This window comes from Falco punctatus (genome assembly GCF_963210335.1).
Source record: "Falco punctatus genome assembly, chromosome: 2".
Taxonomy (NCBI): Eukaryota; Metazoa; Chordata; class Aves; order Falconiformes; family Falconidae; genus Falco; species Falco punctatus.
This window is the reverse complement of record NC_137581.1, coordinates 50,211,120-50,222,889: the sequence shown is the minus strand read 5'-3', so window position 1 is coordinate 50,222,889 and position 11,770 is coordinate 50,211,120. Positions and strand designations below refer to the sequence as shown.

At 37.0% G+C, this 11,770-nt stretch overlaps 1 long non-coding RNA gene across 3 annotated transcripts in view; it reads left to right on the top strand.

Moving 5' to 3' along the window:
- The first annotated feature begins 353 nt into the window (after window positions 1-353).
- Window positions 354-11,770, top strand: part of LOC308058792 — a 35,252-nt gene continuing 23,835 nt past the window's right edge. For all 3 annotated transcript variants that reach the window (XR_013925969.1, XR_013925970.1, XR_013925971.1), the window contains exon 1: window positions 354-11,397. This is a non-coding gene — a long non-coding RNA (uncharacterized lncRNA). The remainder of the gene's footprint in view (window positions 11,398-11,770) is intronic.

Sequence of the window (11,770 nt, the reverse complement as noted above, 5' to 3'; positions counted from 1 at the left end):
TTTTGGGAGTTTTCACGTGATTCTGCAAAAGGTGTGCCATACAAAGCTTTGAATATTATAATCGTTACCCTTCACTGATTTCCTTCATGTCTTTCTTCTGCTCGTTTGCTTTTTACTTTTAAAACCATGTTTATTCCAAGCTATTCTTATCTCTTTGGATCTTTGCTTCTCATGTGGTATATCACATGTCTTAGGCTTTCTCGTGCATGCATCTATGTGCCAGATGTTCTAGGGCACCTTTCCATTGTCTCTATTGATGTATTCTGTGCATTCATTTCAACAGACATCTGATGTCTGGGAGTGTATATTATATGCAAGAGTCATTAAACATATCTTCTTACTCACAGATAATTAATAGGTGAAATCCATACTGCAGCCTGTGGAGTAATCCATGCTGTAGTAGCTGGATACGCCCTGAAGGGAGCTGTAGCCCATGGAAAGCCCATGGTGGAGCAGGCAGGAACTGTGGCCCATGGAGAGGAGCCCACACAGAAGCAGGTTTTCTGACAGGACATGTGAACCTATGGGGGATCCACACTGGAACAGTCCATACCTGAAGGATTGTGCCCTGTGGAAAGGACCTATGCTAGAGCAGTTCTTGAACTGCAGCCCATGGGAAGGACCCACACTGGAGATGTTCATGAAGAATTATCTTCTGCGGAAGCAACCTCATGCTGGAGCAGGGAAGGAGCGTGAGGAGGAGGGAGTGACAGAGATTGTTATAAACAGACCAAAATCCCCATTCCCCATCCTCCTACACTGCTTAGGGAGAGGAGGTAGAGAAAGGAAAGAAGGAATAGGTGGAGGGAAGTTGTTTATTTTAATTTTTGTTGCTGTTTCTTACCTCCCTAGTCTATTTTTAGTGGGCAGAAAATTCAATTAATTTTCCCCAAGTGGTGTCTGTCTTTTCCTGTGATGGTAGTTGGTGAGTGATCTCCCTGTCTTTATCTTGACTCGCAAACTTTTCTGTCTTTATTTTCTCCTCCTGTCCTGTTGAGGACAGGCTGTGACAGAGTGGCAAGATAGGGGGTTTAGCAGCCAGCCAAGGTCAAACCCACCACGGGGCATTACACCTTTCACAACAATTCTTCTGTCCTTATTCTTTAAGAAACTTCTTAATTTTTCAAGGGGAAAAACTTTATATACTGAAGATCACATGCTCCATTTCAGGCTTGGTTTTCAACATTGATAGTGGCACAAAATATTCAGACCATCCTTGCACAAAATAAGACCAATTACACATCCTATTTGTGAGTAATTCTATAGTTTTAATTTTACAGCCTTATAAGTTATTACTGGCACAAGAAGAAATTTGCTAAAGAGCTTCAGTAATGGAAGCATTGCATTGTCAGTACATTGCTACCTATTGTGGTATGAGTGCAGTAGGGTTGCTGGAAAAAATAGCGTATGTCAGGTTAGCAGCACACACTGAAATTAGGCAAAAAATACTTTACTTTTTTGGTCATGGGGATACAGGAGAAACCACTAAGCCTAAATGAGTGATACTCTGTTTCAGTCCACTGCTGAAATACCATGGAACTGTCTCCTACTACAGCTTACCTCTAACTCCATGAAGCAGCACCTGTTGTGTTCTGCTACAGAGGAACATAACACTAATAATGAAAGTGACCAGTGAGAAACTGTTGGCGTCTTATTTAATCAAATTTAAAAGCGAAATGTATTGAAATGACATGTATTCCTTAGAGAAGTAGTTATCCCCCAACTTGTGTGTGGATTAAATTGAGCTACTCCAGAAAATAAGCAAACAAAATTCTTATCTGAAGTGGATTGCAGTTTCTGAAAGTAACATTCATTTTGCTATAATTTAAATCCAGGGAACTGACAAATTAAAGATCATTTTTACAGTCATTTTATACCTACATGTGACATTTTCCCTGTCAGATTGAAATTTCAGTAGCAACTTCAGTCTTCTAACAGATAAGGAAACACAGTGTGTATATTCATTCAGTCTCTTCTACTATGTAAAATATTTCCTTAGTTATGCTCCCATGCTTCCTCTCTAGTCCCAAATGCATATTGCATTGTTTCCTTAAGATATGCATATATAATAATTATGAACACAAATTCTTAATTGTGTAGAGGTAGACTTAAAATTATGTTTATGTTTTGTGGGATTTTGGTTGGGTTTTTGTTGGTTTGTTTTTTTGTTTTTCTATTGGAGATGGGTATGGTTTACAGTATTGCAGAAAGCTGCAAATTTAAAAGGTAACCCATTTTCCTTTATATATGTAACCAACAGTATAAGCCTAAGATAAATCTTTTTTTTAAAAAAAAAAGAAAACTTAGCATCCCTCAGAAAGTTATATAAAAATTGTAAATCTGGACTGGTTTCTTATATCTTATGTAAAAGTAATTAAAAATAGGTTTTTGATATAACCTTTATCAGAACCTTGGCTACTGTAGGTTTAAAATTACAGTGTCAATTTACAAAATACCTTTCATTGTCCTCTGTAATCTTATTTGGAAGGAAATTGTTGGTGGAACTTTAAGAACAGTAAAAGAAACATAATAGCTGTTAAGTATTTACTTACTACACAGAAATATTTAGTTACCAATTCATACAACATTTAATTAGGTTAATAACATTAACTCTTTTTGTAAGTAGCAATAGAAGGAAAATTTATTCTGGTATACACAATAGTCCCATGAATAAAACTTTGTATTATGTGTTTAGAATAACAGCTTCATTACTGCTTAATCAAATTACGTCAAGCGAGTTTCAGTTGTTTATGATAATCAGGTATTTCTCACATTTGTAAAAAGAGGCTTTTAGAAATCTGAGGGTGACTGTGTTGGCATCAGTGTAAGAAATACTCAAAATAAAAGTCAGATTACTTTGAGGCAGCAGGGCTAGCATAGAAAGTTATGTGAAATAGCGAAGAGGAAGCATATAAGTGAAAAGGCAAATTCACACCCACCTTTCAAAACCCAAAGTGAATGCCTTGACTACTGGAAAGGCTCTTCTGAAGTGAGACCTTGCCACTGAGCAAGAAAGATCTTTCCCTTAATAAAGGAAAAGACTTAACTTCTGGACTACATTCCTAGGACAGTCTATACATTAAATTGAGTGACAGCTTAATGTAAAAGTGCTAAACAATCTTAAGAACACAGAAAGTAGGCATTTTTCCTTTAGATCAGTAGCCCGTCATCAAACTGCAAAATGAAGCTGGTTGGTAATTACAATAGTGTCCATTCTCTGGGCTGGAAAGCAAAGAACTCACTCAACGCTGGTGGTAGCTGTAATGTGAAACTCTTCGCTCCATCAAGGGCAGAATGGTCCTGTCTATACAAGCCGTTGGTGAAAGCCTCTGGACACATGCAAATCTCTTAGCTTGCCTGGTCTTCTGCTGGGAGAGTACATGATACAGGCCAAAACCTGTGGTTGAAATCATCATACAAATAAGTGGTATGAATAATGGCAGGACAGTGCTAAAGATCTGTTTATTTTCTCTCTTTTTCTCTTTCTGTTCGTACTTGTTTTATTTTCAAGACCACCCTATTTGAAGGCAGCCTGTAATTACAATTTAAAGTCCCTTTTTGAAGAATAAGATGTAAATGAAAGGGTTTTTTTATCTGAGAAGTACACTTGTAACTGAAGAGTTGATTAGTATTTATCAGAAAATACTAAACCTCCAGTGATTTTGAGAGAAATGATGTAGCTTGCACTACTTTTTCTTAACGAATGATCAGTAGTCTCAAGAATATTCTGGAATGTTAGACCTGGCTTGATATATGTCCCTGACACTGAGTGTCTTGAGCTCATAATCTCATAGGAAGACTGCAAAGAATCCCAGCAAAGTCAAAGTCTCTGAAGTTCTCGGTTAGCAATGTAGTTTATCTGAACCAGATTACTGAGGCATACCAAATATTGTCAGTACTTACTGTTACAGGTTACATTATTGCAAGTAGGAATATATAAGATTACTGATGTAATTTACAGGTAATTAATCAGATTATGTAATAGCAATACAAACTTGAATTTTCATAAATTCATTACATCAAAATTCCAGAACCATACAATTATAATTGTACAAATTTCTCTAATGCACATACACCATTAAAATCATTGTCACAGTATAACAGGCATAAAAGTCTGTACAAGCTATTTAAAAAAATGAGGTTCACGTTAAAAAAAGTAAACCAATTACTCATTCCATAATTTTTCCCTATTTTAACCACAGAAATTTCAGTCCAGTGTTATAAAATTTATTACCATAATTGTGGATATTATTTTTGTTTTGTTGCTCAGTTTTGTCTCTATACTTCTAAAGCAAAAAAAACCCTAAAAACATAAAGATTTATTTAGATACACTTGGTCACATAAGTCATCTTGCTTTCTTAAGAAAAATACACCAATCTTAGAGATACTATATGCATTATTATGGCAATATGCCAAATTAAATCACAAAGCTATTAAAGAATTAAAAAGCATAACAACTAAGAGGTCCATTTGGGGGGAAAACTGAATTCACAGGGGTTTTATTTGCCTGTTTATTTTACAGTATGATGCTCTCTATTGATTATTTCAGAAATGGGCAAGTCAGAGAAATCTGACATGACTAAGCAAGTAACATTCAGCATTTTCACATATCTGTTCTTGCCTTCATTGCATTGTGACCGACTGGATATTCACCAAGACCACGCAACAAACAGATCAGATAATAAAAGCTATAGCATATACAGTGGAAAACAGAATGACACTTATTTGGTCTCAATGTCAAATCATCCTGTGTCACACTACCTTGAAATATTTTTTAACAAGACGTAGCTGATTGATAAAAAAGCTTAGTTAATAGAACAAAACAGGCTAAAACACATGGATGAGTCAAGGTATATGATTGTTATGTACTATATCTTACAGGTACTTATGCCACAGAAATGTTGCCAAATTACTCTGTCCTGAGACACTCTTAATAAGAATCATAGAATTCTAGAATGATTTGGGTTAAAAAGGACCTAATTGAAAGTTCACCTAGTTCAACCACTCCTGTGAAGAGTAACGATATCTTCAGCTAGATCAGACTGCTCAGATCCCCATCCAACATCATCTGGAATGTGTTCAGGGATGGGGCATCTACTGCTGCTCTGGGAAACCTGTTCCAGTGTCTCACCACCCTCATCCTAAAAAATTTCTTCCTTATATCTGTTTAAATCCACCCTCTTTTAGTTTAAAATCATTACCCCTTGCCTTATAACAACAGGCCCTGCTAGAAGGTTGTCCCCACCTTTCTTGTAAGCCCCCTTTTAAGTACTGAAAGGCCACAATAAGGTCTATCCGGACCCTCTACCAGGCTGCGCTGCTGTTCAGTGAGACGTGGACAGGCTGGAGAGTTGGGCAGAGACTAATGTAATGAAGTTCAGTGAAGGCCCTGCACCCAGGGAGGAATAACCTTGTGCACCAGGACAGGCTGGGGTTGACCTGCTGGAATGCAGCTCTGCAGACAAGGACCTGGAAGTTCTGGTGAACAGCAAGTTGCCCATGAGCCAGCAGTGTGACCTGGTGGCCCAGGAGACCGGTGGGATCCCGGGGTGCAGCAGGAGGAGTGTGGCCAGCAGGTCGAGGGAGGTGATTCTTTCCCTCTTCTTTGCCCTGGTGAGGCCGCATCTGGAGTGCTGTGTCCAGTTCTGGGCTCCCCAGTTCAAGAGAGTCAGGGAACTACTGGAGAAGGTCCAGCAGAGGGCTACAAAGGTGACTAGGGCACTGGAGCATCTCCCTTATGAGGAAAGGCTGAGAGAGCTGTGCAAGTTTAGCCTGGAGAAGGGAAGACAGAGGGGATTTTATCAGTGTCTACAAATATGTTAAGGGTGAGTGTCAAAAGGATGGGGCCAGGTTCCTAAGTTTTTTCATTATTTGTATTCACTGTCAGCATCACACATAGCTTTTCACTCTGTGTTCACGCTTTACCTAGTGAACTATGTTAATACTGCACCATGTAGTCCAGTTTTATTTCATGCAGTTACTACTTTCAATTTAGATTCGTAAAAATGTACTGTTCACTTAAACACCATTCAAACAGAGCCTATAAAGAAAATTGTTGAGAAGCCAACTGGAAAATATGCTATTCACTGAAGTTTTAAATGTTTGGATATTTTTTTTCTCTGAATGAGAGCCATTAAAATGAAAGAGTTTATCTAGGGCATTACTTATTCCCATTTTCGTCCATGCTTTTTGGCAGGCATCGGAAAGATAACAGCTGAACAAATACTTACAAATTTAATGGGTAAAACTTCTCAGTGAAAAGGTCTCATTATGTCTAATCAAATTAATAATGTGAGGTGCAGCAGCATATCAGTTATAACAATTACAATATGAGCCTAGAAGATGTTAAGGCACTCTTTGCTGCTATTATTTCATTGTATAGAGTTACCAAAGAAATCAGTACAGAGTTAAAATGGTGACACATCTGCCTTTTTTGCAGTGCCTTTCAAATTTATCCTAAACAATTTTGCAAAACTGTGGTGGTATGCTCTGCCATCCTCACCTAAATATAAACAACTCTGTTTAGCTCAAAGTGGATTTAGGAGTTTGACCTGAGCAGCTCACCTATCGCACAAAGCATGTAACAGATGCGGTCTAAACAAGCTGAGTGAACTTGGGCTGAGGCAGGGGCCTCACAGGCTGGTGTTGCTTAAGTGAAGGCCAGGAGGACCCCTGCACGGCTGTCGCTGTAAACGTGTACCATAAATCTGTCTGCACTGAATCCTCCCTCACCATGCTAAGTCATTGAGCCCAACTGACCTTCCAGAACTGATACCTTGCTCAGGGCCAATCAGCACACAATAATAGACTTAGTCCCACCTTGCCACGAACATAAAATCTGTCATTTTAGAATCCTTTTATTCTTTCTTTGAGGAGAGAATTCTAACTAGGATGGGTCAATGAGCCTGGACCTCTCTCCTCCCAAAGCAGGGATGCCTCTTTGGTGTGACTTGCACCTCTGACTATGTTGGATGTTACCTGGGACAATTCTACTAACAGAAGTGCTGTATTCTTAACTTAGGCTCGATGTTTGCAGTGAGTGTATTTATCAATGGCAATTCTGGATTTGTTACATCTGTTGCCTTAATAAGTCATGTATTTTTTCAGCTTTGCAAAACTTTTTCAGTGAAAGTCCTTAAGTGGGGCTCTGACAAGCAAGCTGGTGAGTGGCTGTACATATAATCCTTTACACCTGAAATTTTTGACCAAATCTAAGACTAGCACTGAATCTAGCCACACCTAGACTCCTCTCTGAGAAGGAGTTCAGAAAGGAAGGAGATCCTTTCTGAACCTCTTAACTCAATGGGAGGGCTGTCTCACCCTAGCCCCCAGCCATTTGTCACTCTTAATGTGACACGTAATGTATATGAAGAATACATGCAAAGGACTGCAGATTTTGTTTTCTGCCATCTCCATGCCACAAAGGACAAAAGTTTAAAAGAATAAAGTTAACTTTAGCAGTCTTTTTGATTTGTCACATGTATAAGATGCACTGAAGTGGCAGAGAAACTTGTCACATATAGTTAAAGGAAGAATGTCAATGAAGTCCTTCTAGGAGAAAGACTTTACATGTGTTATCCATCAAGTGTGACTGTTAGGATATAACATCTGAAATTCCTGGTTTATTCTCATGAACATGAGGAGATTAGTTAGCTGTGGGTTTAACAGTTGGAATTGTAGTGCATCACTACTGTGAATGCATCAGTAAGGTGTGAGATCTGGAACATGAAATGTGGTCGCAGCTATGCATCCTTCTTCCTCTCCCGTGTAGGCTGAGGATGTATTGATCCCTGAAGTCGTTTATGTTTCCTGCTATCATTAAGACACTCTTGGCACACAGGTCTACAAGCATGAAACATCTTCTTAGCGTATCTTTAAATGCTTCCACTCAAATAAATTCTGATTATCTTTTAATTTATATAATATCTGTAAATAAATAAAATATTTTTCCTAGTTCTTTAATAGTTAACATTGATAATTCTTTTTATACCTTGAAGTTTATTCACAAGAAACAACTTCAAAATAAACACATCTATGCTGTGCTGTTTTCCGTTTAAATGACATCCTGTCACGTAAGGTTTTTAAGTTGTTTTGATGCTTAAAAAGCAGTGTGGCAAATATTGCACAGAAATATTTACTGTTATTTACCTGTTAGGCTTTAAGTGTTGTGGAATTTTTCTTATATGCTGCAATATCTGCAGAAGACCATTATCTGGAAGTTCGTATCAAAAGAGAAATTTAAAGCATGGACTTATTTCAGATTGCTATCTGTTCACATCTGATACTATGAGTCTGACAGCTATAAATACAAATAGTAACACTATAAATAGGATATTAATATACATTCTTTTCAAGACCAAAATATTAAATTTTAAATTTTAAATGAAAAATAATATGTTAATATAAGACGGTATACTTATACACTTTTAATAAGAAATTATGTTGTATGTTGCAAACATATATATTATTGCATTTTAATAATATTAGAAATGTAAAATATATAAATGTTTAAAATACCATCTTAACATGCTGATTATATTTTATTTGTTATGATTAGTATAGCATATATTTATTATATGCTATCCATTATAATTATAGCACTAATGCATTATAATACTTACACGATTATATAATACATTGAAATGTAATTAAAATATTAATCTATGCAATATAATAATGTAATAGTAAAATCTGATTTGTTAATTCTTGACAGACAATCAAGGATGCTTCCTATTCCATCTACATATGCTTAAAAGCAACTGAGGCTAATCCATACACTGCTGTAAAAGGTTATAGTTATACTACATGCATAAAGACTGCATTTTTTATTATTGTCATTTTAATCTCTGGTACAAGCCTTTGTCATTTATAAGCCTGGAACTCTTGTTATTAATCTTCCATTGCCTTTAAACTATGCTTGTTTCATATTTTCTCATTCATGTTAACATTTCAGTGACTGCCATAAAATAGCAGTGAATTGCCCCCCAGTCCCCAGAGAACATGGAAACTTAGGGCATTAGCAAAGAATATTATGGATTTTTAAGACATGGCTGCTACAATCAGTGTCTTTAGACATGTAAAATTCTATATAACTGGAGTCATAGAGGGACACAGGTAGCTGCCTGTGCCATCCCTCAGATAAAGGGGCAAGTCAACTCCCAGAACCATATAAATCTCACAGACAGGCAAGCAAATGGACAGATTTGCTGAGCTTTGCAGCCTTAGATCAGCAATGTTACCAAGAAATGGAAGAACCACAAATGGTTCAAAAATAGTCTGTGGAGCCTTTCTGTACAAATCTGGGTTTTTACACTTGCAGAATGGCTTAAATCATGCTACATAAATAATTAAAGTACATAAATAAACAAGCAAAATGTGAGGAGAGAGGCAAACTAATCCAAAATTGGTTACAATTATGAACAGTCTGTGTCACCCCATGATATTGCAACTTTAAGGCACCTGGGTTAAGTAGACATCTTTCCCTCAGGGATGGTTTACTTTGTTTATTCAAGACTGACAAAAAAAGTCATTCTTTAAGGGGGAAAAATTATGAAAAGAACAAAAAATTGGCAAATGGGCAGGTGTGGGCAAAAGCCACTAGCTTTACCAGCCTCCCACCAACATACCAGCTTTAGGATAACGGTCGTCTTACACTATGGTATGGTTTGTTGCTAGGTTTTGAGAAAGTTAGAAAGTGCACCTTTGCTTTCTTGGGGGTAATATGCATAGAGTGCATCAAAGCACTACAGAACCATCAATTACAACAGACTTTTGAGGCTGTTTTAGTAAAAGAGCAGCTCCAGCTTTAGGAATCCTGCTTCCACATGAAAACCCCCACAGCCAGATGAGAAAATAATGGTCATACAAAAAAACACCTTGACTGTTCAAAATGGGTTTATTACTTTTAGCAGCTGTACTTACTGCCAGCTGGCTTTATAAAAAGGGGTGCATCATCTGTCCTCTAGAGACAGGATAGATCTCATAAACCATAGTCAGCAGGAATAGGCTTATATTGTTTGCCCTGGCAATTTTGCCAGTAGCATATTTCTGTACATAATGAATCACAACTAAATTTATCCAGTTGGTTAATCCTGTCATGGACATATATGGCATAAATATTGTGGGATGATGGTCTGAGTTGCTTTCTGGAGTTTATTCATGGAGTAGGCAGAGCATAATCCTCTGTCATTGCTTCTGTTCCCTTTTGGACATAAAGTTGCAAGAGTGGTGACTAGGAAGTATTCTCTGTCCATCTTCCCTTTAAAAGTGACAGAAGAATTTCTCTTGGAAGTCCCCTCACATGTATTTTATGAGAGATTACAGGAGTTGCAAGGGAGCCTATGACCTTAGAAGAAAGTATCTTAATTTGTCTGTTTGATGTCTTCATCATTCGAAGTACAGGTCAAAATGGCTCAATTCTCACAAGATGAGCAATTTTGGAAATTCTTCACCAGTGCTTCATTCTATAAGGCATTTATTCATTTGGGTTGCTAGCCTCCCCTGATCTTTCTAGTCTTTCTCTACCTGCAAGTTAAATATTGCTAATTAACACATGAGATTTTGATTTATGCTAGCAGAATACCAAGTCACAGTAGACAGACTTTGCAGTAACCATCCTAGCCTAGAGCAGACAGGAGTCTACCAAAGTCATCAATGCCAAGGCTTCTTGCATACCAACACTGTTCCATTCACAGGAACAAAGATACCTAAAATTAACACTTGTGTTATAGTAAAATAAGAATTAGAATTATTATCCTGAGAGCAGAACTGAAGTTAACGTATTAAGAAAACGAATAATTATAGGTAATACAGAAAAAGGCATAGTGAGAATGACATTGTACAAGTCACTCATGACATTGTCTAAAATACAGCAGATATTTCTGGTAGTTCACTCCCAAGAAAAATTAATTTGTGCTAGAATAAATGCATGCAAGGGTTACTAGAATAATGAAAGGCTGATAGATCTTTGACTGTTTATGAGATATAACTGCAATCTATACTACAAATGATGGAGGAGAGCTATCCAAAAGGAGAACAATCTTGACACAAGCAAAAATTGATATAAACTGCCCATGAATACATTGAGACTGGAAAGGACACTTCCTATCCATCATATAGTGATATTCTGTCGCAGCTTTACCCTCAGTGAAGTATGAGCAAAAAAAAGTGTAGCTACAGTCAAGTAAACATTTGCTATATCATGACAAAAATTACATACTGTGATTGTATTCAAGAACATGGAACTGACTCAGTGATCCAGAAGGGTTATTAATATGCTATTTCTATATTCCAGTTTTAAAGTTTACCTGAGGTTCCTGAAGCACAGAAGAAGCATTTTCATGAAGACTGCAAAAACAGGAGAAAAAGGAGAATGATCAGTTCTATTGAGAGCAAAAGTGAGTGTCTATAAAAACACATGGCCAAAGTATTTCTAAAAATAGCCTCTCTCAAGCACCTGACTGAAAATGGAACTCTGACAATCTTCAGTGTACCAGGAACATATGTAAACTAAAAAAACTGTCCAACTAGATGGACTGGAAGCTGTGTTTGTATTTCCATATGTATTTGCATTTGTATTTGTATATATGCATGTATATGTATACAATTGCAAGCAATACAATATGCTTTATATATCTTCATCAGAGAAGTAGTTATCCATGATAAACTGTTGAAATTTTGATTAGCTGTAGTATGCTGACCTTTGTTTTATATTAATACTCAAATAGGTTGATGCAGTGAGAAATTAATTTTCTTAAACAAAGCTATTGT